This window comes from Rousettus aegyptiacus, unplaced genomic scaffold (genome assembly GCF_014176215.1).
Source record: "Rousettus aegyptiacus isolate mRouAeg1 unplaced genomic scaffold, mRouAeg1.p scaffold_m13_p_2, whole genome shotgun sequence".
Classification (NCBI taxonomy): Eukaryota; Metazoa; Chordata; class Mammalia; order Chiroptera; family Pteropodidae; genus Rousettus; species Rousettus aegyptiacus.
The window spans coordinates 109,423,456-109,438,455 of record NW_023416295.1 but is presented as its reverse complement, the minus strand read 5'-3'; the positions used below and the strand labels follow the sequence as shown (position 1 = coordinate 109,438,455).

Below are 15,000 nucleotides of genomic sequence, written 5' to 3'. Positions count from 1 at the left end.
CACACCCTCAGTAACAAGCAAAATTTGTACATCAAATTATATTTCAAGTTATCTGACGATATAAAAATGTGAAGTAAAAAGGATTTACCAATTCCTTTTATAACAATACTAATAATTGATCGTAAGCACAAAATCTTAGTAAAATGACACAGAAAGAGCAATAATGTAATTCTACCTAAGTTTAACTTGTCATTATTTGTTATGAGTATACAAAGACAAATTTTTAAAACATTGTATTTACAAAGATTTTGGCAACAGCTTTATGCAACTACACAGCAGCATACCAGCGCTGCCACTCAACTTGTATATATGGTAAGTCTCAGCCTCACTATGAAGCTGTTACTAAATAAATAAATAAATAATCTGCTTTTCACATGCCAAATATCTTGGCAAGAATGCCATTAAATGCAGTAAGAAATTTAAGACAGTAAGACTAAAATGTTAATAAAAGCTAGACTTTACAGCCCAAACAAAATTTACACAAAAAATGACTATTACATGAAATTTTCCTGATGGGTTAAATTTTAACAGTATAAAATATGCATTTTAGTTAGCTATCAAGTTTTTCAAAAAGTACCAGTGCCTATTTGAAATGACTCCTCTCTGAAGCCAAAGTGCAGTTAAAATTAATGTAAATGTTATAACGAATTCTAATGCTAAAAATCATTCAGCATTATTGAAGTGGAGGCAAATCCCAGAGTTTCTGGGGCTTTCTTATGCTGCAAAAGGCTGTTTCTCTGGTTCACTCAAAGCAGCTTTTCACAGAGTCCAAGGATGTTGCTACGCTTAGTAAAGGGCAAGACAGCTATACCTAGCTCTGACCTCCCTATGAAGCATGGCTACTGTGTCTGCAAAAATTGGAAGTGAGGATAAAAGACATGCTATCCTGCTTAAAAAAAAAAAAAAAAAAAAAAAAAAGAAAAAAGAATAGCAAACCAACCCCCAACTTTAAAATCTAAAAGCTCCTTCAACCAGTGGATAAAAGTATACGAAAGGAAAAAATTAAAACACAGAATAAGGATTTTAAAATATCAATTAATTCTTTTTCAAAAATGTTAAGAGTCATCTGTTCATTTCTGATTACATCTTAATGATGTACCCAGAATCATTTTCTATTAATTTATCATTATATAATTCTAGTAAAAAATATTAACATTATTCCCAAATATCAACCACTAGGTGTGACTGTAATATACTGCCTCCTAGAGTTATTATGAAATGAAAGAGATAAAGGGGGGAAAGATGTTCAAGCAGCAGGCAACTATTATGGCCCTTTCACACAGAAGCACCTGAGTGGCTACTGAATAGTCCAAGAATAATTCTAAAAATGAGAAAACTCATGCATTATAGTAAATACGTCATAATTTCCACAGCTGAGATTTCCTCAGACATTATACTTTATAAGAGAATCCTGATTTTTTGTAATGGTACAGTGAGTTAGGACTTGAACTTCCGGCCTTCTTTTTCTTCTTCTTACTGTGTTTTGCTATTTCTTTTCTTTCTGCTGCTTTTTCTTGTTCTTTACCGCTTTTCTTTTATGCTTATACCTCCGCTTCTGATAAGGACTCAGATGATAAAGGTTTACCATTAGGATAGATCTCTTTTTGCTGAGTCCTTAAATATCCTTTTTTGTTTCTTTGTTTTTTTTTCTGGATAAGATTTCATTTCTACTTAATAATTTATCCTGGTGGTTTTCTAGTTCTTTCTTTCCATGCTCTCATTCATCTTTCCTTCAGTTTTAGCTAATGCCTTAGAGCCCTTCTTTCTTCTTTCACATCTTCCCAGACAGGCCTCAGCTGATTCACATTATCTTGGACCATTGGCCCTGATGACAGGATTGGATCCCCTGATACAGCCATTGTTATTCGATTCATATAGGCCACCCAACTGTCCTGCTTCCCTGTGGTGATGGACTGAGAGAGCAGTCAGCCACCGAAGTGGACCAGGTCAGTGGAGAGACCTAAGTGAACCACACAGCTCCTTTGGTTGACTTGCTATGACAAGTCTTATGACAGAGAATTTGGTGGTAGCTAGGAGTGAATAACAGGATGATTTGATTTAGTGAGGTCAGGAAAAAAATTCTCTGAAGTATATGGAGGTACTAACAAAAATAATGGAAAGACAGTATATTCTAGAGAAAGAGAACAAAAGGCACCAAAATTCTCTGACAGGAAATATGTATGGCTAGACAGGAGCCAGGTTCATCTTCCTGACAGTAACTGAAATAACTGCTCAATCTCTGTATTTCTATCTGTGATATTCTCTCTCACACACAATATACCCCCCCTCCCCCCACACACAAAGTTGCTGAGTTTTTATTTTTGTAAGATGCTTACATGATCAGATAATATGTTTCAAAAAGATCACTTCGTGCAGTATGTTAAATAAACTAGAGTGGAGAAAGAATGAAAGGGTAGATTGTTAACTAGTTACAGCAGTAGTATAGAAAATTATGTTGGAAGCTTGAATTTGATGCAGGAAATGGATGAATTCCAGGGATACCAAGGAGATATTGAGAGACCAGATGAATATGAAAAATAAAGTGAAAAAGTTGTCCAGGATAAATTAAAGTTCTTGACTTATATGATGTGATGGCTGGTGGTACTAATTAATGATATATAGAAAATTTAAGATATTCCCTACATCTGACAAATAGATGTGTTACAAACATTTTTTTCATACTGTCACTGCACTTAAAAAATGTTTCTTATAGTATTGATGAAGTCTGGTTAATTTTTTGCTTTAAGGCTTTTATCATCTAGCATAGAGATGTAACTTTTACAGAGAGAGAGAGAGAGAGGGAGGGGGAGGAAGACAAAGAATATACACTACAAAGTTAACAGTGATTATCTGTAAGAGGGATGGTTAGGAGGGATTTTTATCACTTATGTTTTTTTGTGAGGAGAGAAAACGTTTTTTGTTATCCAAGCTTTCTGCAGCGAGTTTATTTTGCATATGTGTATCAATCCACAAAAATGGCTACCATATCATTTTGTGGCATGATGTTCTTACACTTAATAATGTAAACATTTTTCCCTGCACAGAGTAATGTTTCATTTTTATGATTTTCATGAGAATTTTACAAACAGAAGTCATACTTGAATTGAGATAATTTCTGTTTCAGTTTTGAAAAATGTAATACAAAACTACATAAGAACATTTACATACTACAAATAAATAAATGAATCTGAAACAAAAAAAAAGAGATATAAGTGGAATAATAAACTGTACTATGCTCCAAGAGAAAATGAAATTATTCTGCTAGGCAAAATCTCAAATTATTAGAGGTATTTACACATAAAACCACTTCTATTTTGCTTAGGTACAGTATCTGAAATCATTCACAAGATATAAAGACTGAGAATAAAAGGTATACTTCAATGTAGCTAAAGTGCCTGCAGCAGAGGGAGCTATATGGGAAGAAGTCTCAAGGAAATGGGTAAAAGCAAATATAGACAATCTAAATTTCATATAAACAGGAAAGATGTTAAGAGAAATTAACAAGAGTAAAGTTCCAAAACTACTGCCAGGAAGCAGGGCCTGGAGCAACCCCTGGGCCAAAAGTTTAGAGAGAGAGAGAGAGAGAGAGAGAGAGAGAGAGACACACACACACACACACACACACACACACGCGCGCGCGCAAAATTCACAAAACCCTCCTGCACTCCAGAACTATTATTTGCAAACATATTAACATAAATAAAACCTCCTGGTATTAATTCTTATCCACCATGAATAATCTCAAAAAGTCATTCAAATGTTGACTGGGTAGGTGAAAAAAGTATAAACATTAAAGGTCTGCAGACTTTGGGTTAGGCTCCCATCTCTGCCTGGACATTCATTAACTTAAAACATTGGAAGCCTATTGTATAGGTGACTTACAGGGTTGTGTGAAATTCAAATGAGTCACCTCATATATAATGTCTAAAAATAAAATTGTATTATCATATCATGTAAAATCGTGACATTTGGAAAGTAATGTTTACAATAATGAGACAAAATACAGGCTATCTGGAATAACAAAATTTGAGGGACCGTGGAAATAATGACAATAGGTGGCTAGATTTCCTTGAACAAAAAAAGCTAGGGTATTATCAACAGCTCATATGACTGCTAATCAGGAAAAAATACTATATTTAATATTTCGTGGAAAGAAAAAATACCCAGCAATTTCTCATAGGAGTCCCAAACTGAGAGTCAGAAGACAGTGTGTGCTGTTTCTTAGATGGGCAACTTTTTGAATGCTTGGGAGATGAAGTAGGGGGAGGGAGCAGGCTTCTATTTCCTTAACAATGGTTAATGATTTCCTCAATACAAAGAAGGTCAAAATAGGAGATGCCACCTAGTAAATGATAACGTTCTTTATAAACTGTATAAGTGGAAAATGATAAACTACCAGGTTTATTAAGATGTATAACAATCTAGCAGCCTTGAGTTAAGAAATATTGGATAAATAAATCAGTAGACATCAAAATCAAGACATGATCCAAATGAATTTTTACAAAATTATTTAAAAATCTAACAAAAGGTGTAAAGTTGTTAATCAAGTTATTGGTCGTAATTTGGATACGGTATATTAAATAAGCAGGCAGGGTTTTATCTGCATTCAGTGCTAACTGAATTTTGAAGACAGATTTGAGTTTCTTTCCATTGTCTTGGATTTTGAATTTTGTTTAAAATCAAACTACAGAAGAAATTGTTTAAGAAAGGGAAATATTTCATTTAAAAAACTTGATCTTTTAATTAAAACTTTGTCTTTAAACAGAAGCTGAGAAGCTAGTGATCAAAGAGACAAGGAGAAAGTAACTTCATTAGCAAGAGCTGAATATATTTAATGTCCAAATTGAATGAATACTGAGTTTCTTATATACTGTAGGAAAACTAGTATCAAAGTCATTTTAACCAATATATGATTTTTTTCATGTATTCAATATGCGAATTTTTAAAGCTCAGAAAGTGAGTGTAGACTTAAAAATGGAAATTGTGTCACACAGAAGAAACTCAGGGTTGTTATGCTAGCAAAATAAACCAATCATAAAAGGACATATGTTTTATGATTACACTTATATAAAGTATCTAAAGTTGTCAAAAACATAAAAACTGAAAATAAAAAAGTGATTACCAATAGTTGGGGGAAGAGGGGTGAGGAAATTAAGTGTTTAGCAGTAGAATTTCAGTACTGTAAGATGAAAAATTCTAGAGATCTGCTGCACAACAGTGAATAAACTTAACACTACTGAACTGTGCACTTAAAAATGGTTAAGATAGTAAATTTAATATTATGTGTTTTTAATCACAATAAAAACTTTTTAAAAACCATAAAGTTAGAATACCACTGAAATAGATATTTCTTGAAAATCCAAATGAATTATTCAAAGCCATCTAATAAGACAGAAATGATGAACACTAAGCTACCAAACCTTTTAAAGATAGGTAAGTAAAACATCATACTATTAACTTCAGAAATAAATATGATTTTCTTTTGGAAGTCTCTGAGAAACAAAAACCATAAAATAAATGTAAATAGTCTTAGTTATTCCCATGGACCTCAAGTTCTGTTCATTTTTAGTCTATTTTTTTGTTGTTGTTGCTCAAATTTCGTAATTTCTATTGTTCTACTTTTCAGTTCACTAATTCTTTTATCCCCTCCATTCTGCTGTTGAGCCTATCTATTTCATTTTTATTTATTTTGGTTATTAACTTTTCAGTTCTAAAATTTCAATTTGGGTCTTCATATCTTCTATTTCATCATAGACTTTCTATTCTTTTTTTCGTTGAGACTTTATTTTTTCATTTGTTTCAAGCATGCTCGCAATTGCTGTTGAAGCATTTTTATACCTGCTTTATAATCTGTCAGATAATTTTAAGATTAATATTGCTGCAATAGCAATGTTGTTTGCTTTTATTATCTTCTTTCACTTAATTTGAGATTTTCCTTGGTATGACAATTGATTTTCAATTGAAATCTTGATATTTTGAGTAATATGTTTACAAGACTTTAGATCTTGCTTAAATCTCTATCAGCTCACTTTGCTTGGCTCTCCTCCACCAGAAGAAGGTGGGGAGATGTCATCTTATTACTACAAGGTGGGGGTGGGTGTAAGTCCAGGTTCCGCACTTGGCCTCCACTGATATAAGAGATGAGGAAGCTCCTTATTGCTGCAGGCTCCCCACCAAGCCTTCACTGATACCTTCCTGGCTGACAAAGAGTGTCTCACTAGCATTCCCCATGCAGCCTCCACTGACACCATGAGGTAGGACTCTTTACTGCTTGGAAGTATTGGAAGTAAAGAAGGTAATCAATCACTCTCTACTAGGTCCTTTCAGATATTACTTGGCAGGAAGGAATAAGAGCTCATCCTTTCTGCCAGGTGGGGGTGGAAGTCCAGGCTTCCCACATGGTCTCCACTGCAAGTGTGGGGGAGAGCTAGTTAACCATCTGATGGAGATAAAAGTCTGTCTGGCCCTGATACCACTACAGCGCAGGTGCTGGAGTGCTTATTACAGAGTGGTAAGAGTGGAGGTCTATGCTTCCTACTTGGCTTTTGCTGGTGAGTGTGAATGAGGCTGAGGTTTTTTTCCTATGGTGAATGGCTGGAGTAGAGTTATCTGTCTTTCTAGGGTGTTCCTCTCCTAGTATTTGGACAAATAAATTAGGCTGGGGGGGGGGTGGTGGTGTGTGTGTGTGTGTGTGTGTGTGTGTGTTTTGATCTTTGCCAATTGTGGTACTTTGGGCTATCAGCTTCTTCAGCTCCAGCTGTGAGATATATGAGGCAAAAAGGAAAGCTGGAAAACTCACCCATGTTGTTCTCTGGGTCTTGAGATCCCTAGCATTATAAACATACCCCAAATATTCCTGGCTTCCTATTGCACCTTTCATTAGCATCTCAAATTAGGCCTATCTAAATCCACATTCCACTGCACTCTCTCCTCTGCTTCCCCCAAGTCTATTCAGAACCCTTAGTAAGTTTAATGGCATAATCTTCCCAATTACAAAGGCTAGAAAGGGAGGCAGAATACTATAGTAGCTAGAAGTGGAGACATGAAAAGTTAGACTGTGTAGGTTAAAATCCTAGTTGTCATTTCCTGTGTGTGATTTCTCTCTATGACACAGTTTCCTCATTTATAAAATAAGAACTATATCTAGGTCTACTACTCATCCAACCTTCATTCATCTAAAAATATAAAATTTTTCACATTTTACAAGGATAATATTATAGATTATTTAAAAACCCCACCAGTCTGAGGCAGCATTCTATAACCAAACACATTAATATTTTAATAAACCAGCAAAAACTGTAGCTGAGTGAGACGAAGGGCTGCTAGAGGCCCAGGTGCTCCTCCTAAAGGGCCCAAGCAGGAACTTAACTTGCTGAGGAACTCACTCTAAGCTCCAGTGCTGGGGAAGCAGCTCAAAAGGTGCCAGGGACAAATGGGGAAGAATTAAGTTGTCTGGTTTCTGGGCAAGGGCCAGAGACCAGCTTTCTTCCAGACAGAAGTGTTGGCAGAATCTACTGTTTCTTTGTTGAGCCTCCCCTCACCCAGCGTGCACACAAAGGCAAGTGAGTCTCCATCAACCTAACATCATCCACCCCTTTCCCCCTGATTCCATGAGACCCTGTCCCACCCAATTTGCAGGCTCACCCAAGCCACTTCCAGTAGCTTTTCCAACAAATGGCCTATTTTGGCTAACACTGTGAACTTTCCTAAAATCTCTCGAAAGTTCACAAACCCCAAACAAGCAGCATCTGGCCTTGGAATAACCCCGTACCTTTTGCTAAGCAGCCCCAAATCCGGCACTTGTGGTAGCCAGCCTTGGTTAGCAGTTTAACCTCTCCCAGGCACCTCCAAGCCCAGCACAAATGGTAACCGTATGCAGATCACTTTGCAGCTCATGTGGCTGACCTTGGCTTGCACCAGAGCCCCTCCCAGGAGGCTCTAGAACCAACACACCCTGTAGCTTGCTTCAGACCACACCAGAGCAGCACCCAACCACCTCCACAAACTACACACCCAAAGGGCAGACTCGGCAGACACCAGAAATCTGCTAAAACAAATCCTGCTCGGCAAGGTCACCTGCTAGAAAACAGCTCCTCCACTGTAGTCAACAGCCAGTCCTCACAACCAATCAGCCTGAAAGTCAATCCCTCCTATTGACATGACAACAGCAATCAAGGTTCAACTACAACAGGGGGCACACACAATCCATTAAGGGCCACATCTGAAGCACCCAGCTCAGATGACCAAGGAGACCATGTCACTGGGCCCCATAGGACACCTACTATAATAAAGCCATTCTACCCAAACCGGGAGACATGGCAGCTCTAATACATAGGGAAAAAATCCAGGGAGGCAGCCAACATGAGAAGACAAACATGTCCCACGTTAAAGAACAGATTAAAGTTCCAGAAATAGAATGAAACAAAATGGAGACTAGCAAACTACCACATGCAGTGTTCAAAACATTGGTTGTAAGTTTGCTCAATGATCTCAGTGAGAACTTCGACAAAGAGGGAACATAAAAAAGAACCAGTCGGAAATGAAAAATACAATAACTGCAGTGAAGAATACATTACAGAGAACCAACTACAGATCATATAAAGTAGAGGACTGAATCAACAATTTGGAAGATAAGGTAGCAGAAAACACCCATTCGGAACAGCAACAAGAACAAAGAATCCAAAAAGAAAAAATGAGGACAGTTTAAGGGGTCTTTGGGACGACATCAAGTGCATAAACATTCACATCATGGAGTACCAGAAAAAGAGAGAGGAACTGAAACTGAAGGAAATGAAAGGAATTGAAAATCTCCCTGAAGAAATAATGATGGAAAACTTCTCTAACCTGGAGAAGAAAATAGACATATAATTCCAGGAAGCACAGAGTCTCAAACAAGATGAACCCAAGGAAACTCACACCAAAACACATCATAATTAAAATGTCAAAAGTTAGAGACAAAGCGAGAATCTTAAAAGCAACAAGGGAATCCCATGAGACTATCAGCCGATTTCTCAAAAGAAACTTTGCAGGCCAGAAGGGACTGGCATTAAATATTCAAAATGATGGAAAGCAAGGACCTACATTCAAGATTACTCTAACCAGCAAGGCTATCATCTAGAACTGAAAAAGAGATAAAGAGCACCCCAGACAAGAAAAAGCTAGAGTTCATTACCACCACACCAGTATTACAAGAAATGTTAAAAGGACTTCTTTAAAAAAAGAAAAAGGGAAAAAATATGAATAATAAAATGGCAATAACTACACATCGATCAACAATTATTTTAATATAAATGAATTAAATGCTCCAATCAAACAACACAGGATGGCTGAATGGATAAGAAAACAAGACCCTTACATATGCTGTCTATGAGACTCACTTCACATCAAAAGACACACCAACTGAAAGTAAAGGAATGCAAAAAAATATTCCATGAAAATGCAAAGAAAGAAAGCACAAAGAAAGAAAAAAAGCTGGGGTAACAATACTTATACCAGACAAAAGACTTTAAAACAAAGGCCTATAACAAGAGACAAAGGACCCAGCAATTCCACTTCTGGGTATTTACTGGAAGAAACACAAAACACTAATTTGAGGTTTTGTTCATTGCAGCATTATTTACAATAGCCAAGATACAAAAGTAATGTAAGTGTCCATCAGCAGATATATATATATAGAAGTGGTACATACATACAACGGAATATTACTCAGCCATAAAATAGAATAAAACCCTGCCATCTGCAACAACATGGATAGACCTAGAGATATTACACTAAGTGAAATAAACAGAGAAAGGCAAATACCATATGATTTCACTTACATGTGGTATCTAAAAAACAAAATAAAGGAACAGAAACAAATGCAAAGATATAGAGAACATTTTGATGGTTAGATGGGAGGGGGATTAAGTGTGTGGATGAAAAAGGGGAAGGGATTAAGAAGCACATATTGGGGAATGGCTTCATAGTGTAGTTGTTAGCACGTCTTTTTTATAGGTAGAAGGTCCTGGGTTCGCTCCCCAGCTGGAGCCACAGATCACACCCTGGGTGCACATAGGAGAGACACCCCGCATTCAGAGATCCAGTCTTTTATATTTTACTTTTTTTAAATTTAATATTATTATTTATGCCTACAGCACCTGGTCTTCCATCCAAGTACTATCCAGGCCCGACCCTGCTTAGCTTCTGAGATCAGACATTGGGCTTGTGCAGGGTGGCATGGCCGTAGACAATGGACGGTGGCTCCACTGGGGTGTGAACCCAGGACCTTCTCTGCGTGTAAAGCAGATGTGCTAACCCCTATACTATGAAACCATGTCCATAGAAAGCCACTTCTTAAAGGGAAACAGCAACATCCCTAGGTCAGGAGTGGAATGGGGGAGGCTGGAATTAAAGAGGGGAAAAAGAAAAAAAGAAGTACATATTGGATCTATGGCCACGTCACCTTGAAAAGGCCCAATCCTACCTGATCTTGAAAGCAAAGCAGGGTCGGGCCTGGTTAGTACTTGGATAGGAGACCACCTAGGAAGACTAGGTGCTGTAGGTGTAAAAATAAAAAATAAAAAATAAAAAATAAAAAAAAATAAATAAATAAATAAATAAATAAATATTGTTAGCTGACAAGATCCTTGCAATCTGTGAGGTCAACCAAGGGTTGCCTCACCAAAAAAAGGAAAGAAGTATATATTGGTAGTTATAAAACAGCCTTGGGGATAAAAAGTATAGCATAAGGAATATAGTTAATAATATTATATGGTTTCAGATGGGCACAAGATTTATTGGGGTGATCACTTTGTAAGTTATATAAATGTTTAATCACTATGTCATACACTGGAAACTAATATAATATTCTATGTCAACTGTGATTGAAAAATAAAAATTTATTTTAAAATGTACTGTAAATTTATAGTAAATGGGATAAATAAAGACTTCCTAGTGTTATCTGCTTATTCCACTAGTGGTTTTCTCCTGGAAAAAACTATGGCTCCAAAGAAATTCGTTTATCTAATATAATCAAGCCCAATAAGTACTTGCTTGGTTAAGCAGAAAAGCTTCTTAAAATATGGTATCATAAAACATAATACATATATGAAATAACATAAATAAGACATTTATTTCAACATAAAACATACTGGAAAGTGTCTCCAATGACTTAAATACATGCTGCCTTTCTTGAAATAATCATACTCATAATGTGTCTAAGGCCTCAAAGCACCTTAAAGTGAGTGAAAAATCTGAAGTAAACAGAAAAGCAATCTAGGTATTTTTTCTTTTAGTCTTTCAGTTGTTGCCCCCACATCTCATTAAACAGCAATAATATTTTTTAAGGCCCTCCCTTTATTTAGTCTTTCCAAAGTGTTTGGCATAGTTATAGCAATTTTCTTTTTTGAACATGTTTCAGTTTTGGGCTATCTGATTAAATTATATAATCACCAACAAGTCCCACAGGCATTATTAACAGGTTAAACACACACAATTAATTTTTTGGTAGTCTTGCAATTCAATTGGTGGAAATTGAAGAGAGTGAGCTCATTATAAGCAGCTTATTAGCTGCAGTGTTTAGTTTTAACAACTTTATGGAAATTGGTAAATAAGTTTAACAAAGAAATAGCGAATATCAGTCAATACAGTAGAACCCAACTAAGAGATCTACATATATTATTTCTAATTCATGAATAACATGATTTTCCTCAAGAAGCTTCCAATTCCCAAAGGCAAAAACTCTGCTCATCTTTTAATTTAACAATGTCACCTTTAGAATATTTCTCTGATTGGCCTACACAGAATTAATCCTCAATGTTCCTTGTACATCTCTTGGTCCGTTTATTCTATCTTGTATTGGCTAAGTGCCTTTACTTGTATCTCTAAGCCTGAAGATTAGAGACTGTGTTGTAGTCCCTAAATCTCACAAGGCCTAACACTACTAAGACAGGACTAGGACAAGGTACCCTACAATAGGAAAATCTCACAAGGCCTAACACTACTAAGACAGGACTAGGACAAGGTACCCTACAATAGGAAACAAGAGCCACGTACTGGAGATTTTTAAATCTCACAAGGCCTAACACTACTAAGACAGGACTAGGACAAGGTACCCTACAATAGGAAACAAGAGCCACGTACTGGAGATGAGAGGATGCGACCAGAACCAGCTCAGACAGGATCACTCCAATAATGGTGATAGATGACCTCTTGGCTCATTATATGCTAACATACTAAATGCCCCCAAGCACCATGACAGATCTGACCCAGGCCATATTTGAAAAAGAAAGTTGTGGTGACCTATTAGGGGGAGCCCACCTCTTTCTCAGAAAGCCCCACATGACATATATATTCCTCTCCCTAATAAAAATGCTATTTACACTCTCAAGAAAAACCAGACCTGGATAAGATAAATGCCACTCTGCCTATGGAGCAGCCTCTTGCTCTGTCTGTATGGTAGCCCTTTTCTTTAATAAATTATTCTCGCTTTGATATCCAGCTGGCACTTAAATTCTTTCTTGTGGGAAGCCAAGAACCTTTTCTTGGCACAGAGTGCCTAGTTGGGTCCCCAGTCATCTTTTGCTCTGAAAACATTACTATAGGAGACAGTTGTGCTATAACAAAAAGAACGACAGATTCTGAGTCTTAAGAATAAGACTCCAGTTCTGATTATAAATTGGAAAAAACAGTGAACATTCCCATAAAGTTAAAAAAATGGAATATATGAGAACATTATCTTTACAGTTATAGACAAATATACCCCATTGTGATTACAGCAACATATAAGTATGTCTCAAACAAAATTTTACTATTTTCATAAGATATTAAATTTAATTTCATCTTATGAGACTTTTAATCAAAATACATGTTCTACTTTACACTAACAAAGTAACATTCTTGATAAAAATATGTAAATAAACCCAAAATTCATGGATTTGTCAACCCTTCTTAGGGCTCAAATACCCACTTATCGAAAGTAAATATGACCAATGACTACATCACTCTCCTCTGCTCCTCTCATCTAGTTAGGTTTGTCCTAAAACAAAATTATAATAATCCAGAAGAATCAAGACCTTATTCTCTTTTCATTAAAATACCCAAATATTGCATTATGAATAATAATAACTGAGTTAACATTTGCTGAATACTAAATATGTGCCAATATTGTGTCGTGTCTTATACATATTACCTCATTCAATTTTTGAAATAATCATATAGAGGGACAAGTATTAACACTTCCATTTTACTGATTAGGAAGCAAAGGCTCAGAGAACATGAATTTGTTCAAAGTTAACAGCAATTATTTAGCAGAGGTAAAATTTAATCAACTATCTGATTCCTGAGCTTGAGCTTAGGAATATTGTTTTCCACTGGTGTGGTGAAGTTTATATATTTCTTAAATCGGTAAGAATTCTTGATTCTTTTACCAAAATAACATCATTTAATTCCAGACAAAGGAATCAACAGGTTCAGACTATGAAGCAAAATGCCTACTTTGTTTAAAGGCAAAGCAAATGGACCAGTATTACTGAGAGCCTGGAGTGGGTGAAATGAAGTCAGAAATGTGACGAAGGACCAACAATAGCATTCTAGGCCACCATAACTCTGGCTTCCATCCCCAATGCATTATGAACCCACTGGAGGGACTGTTAGTAAAAATGAGATGTTATCCCAGTTGCAATTACTTTAAAAGGATCACTCTGGCTGCTGTTTGGCAAATAGAGACTGGGAAGAAGATAGTTATGGTTAGAATTATTGCAACTGTAATAATTCCAATGAAAAACAACATTGTCCAGGATCAGGGAGAAATGAAAGAGGTGATGAAAAATAGTTAGATACTGGATATATTTTGAAGGGCAAGCCAAGAAAAATCTTGAGGATACTGTTGGATGTTTATGGAATAAAGGATATAACAAAGAAAAGCCAAGCTATAAATAAACCACCACAAGTATTTATTTAAAAGTTTCCATATCCTTATATAGCTGGTTCTTAATGATCAAGTGACAAAGCTAATGAAACTTTTTCCTTGCTGTAAATGAAATCATGAAAATGTCACTGAATGTAATCCTACCAGAATTTTATGACATGAAATCCTCAACAACAGTACCTTTAAAACTAGAAGAAACATATATTAAATATATTAATTAATCAATATTTCATTCTAGTACTATGAAGCTACATACTGCTAGCCTAATACAGGGCTAATTTTCTTTACTATTGGAAAATTTTATGGCAAACACTAAAGCAGCTCAATATTAACGCATTCCTTAAACATCTGTAGTAGAGTCCTAAAAAAGAAATTCGATGACAAAATTAAAATACTAAGGATTATATTAGAATAATAAACACATCAATACGCAAAATGTTAATAAAAACAAGTCATTTAAGTTTTATTATTCAAATACAAAATATCTTCCACACAAACATAAAAATTCCTATGATTTGCAAAAACATGAAAAGACAATTCCAAGGCTAAAACTGTATTCATTCTAGTAAATATATATTCCACTATGTAGTAATCTCCATAATAGACTGTTAAGTGAAAAAAGCAAAGGGAAGAAATATGTGTATAACATTCTATCATTTATCTATAAAAGAGGAGTAATATTTATTTTAAATAATACATTAAAAAACACACAGTGGTAAAATATAAAATTAAGAAATGGTTACCTATAGGATGGCTGAGGAAATAGGGTGGCAGACTAGGAACTGTCATTGGAACCTGGTATTTTATATAAATTATGAAACAAGTTTAAAGAAAGCAAACTCTAAAAAACAAATTGAACTATGAACCTAATGGCATACACAGTTGGTGGCATATAACCACACAAAAAAGAATTACTTCAAATGACTTCAACACATAGTAATTTGATGGCATATTCCAAGTGGGCTACCTTAAGGACAAAAATAAATGTCTCCTTTTACCCCCACCAAAAAACCCACCAACCAACCAAATGAACAAAAAAACTTCAAACTGCTTTCAGTAATAATATTGTTGTTTGTAGTATTGTTGTAAGTAGT

At 35.6% G+C, this 15,000-nt stretch overlaps 1 protein-coding gene and 1 pseudogene across 6 annotated transcripts in view; one reads left to right on the top strand and one right to left on the bottom strand.

Moving 5' to 3' along the window:
• PPP1R12A (protein phosphatase 1 regulatory subunit 12A) overlaps positions 1 to 15,000 on the bottom strand; it is a 127,763-nt gene that overhangs the window by 64,722 nt on the left and 48,041 nt on the right. The gene's annotated exons all lie outside the window — the stretch shown is intronic.
• LOC118614164 lies at positions 10,425 to 10,543 on the top strand (annotated as a pseudogene).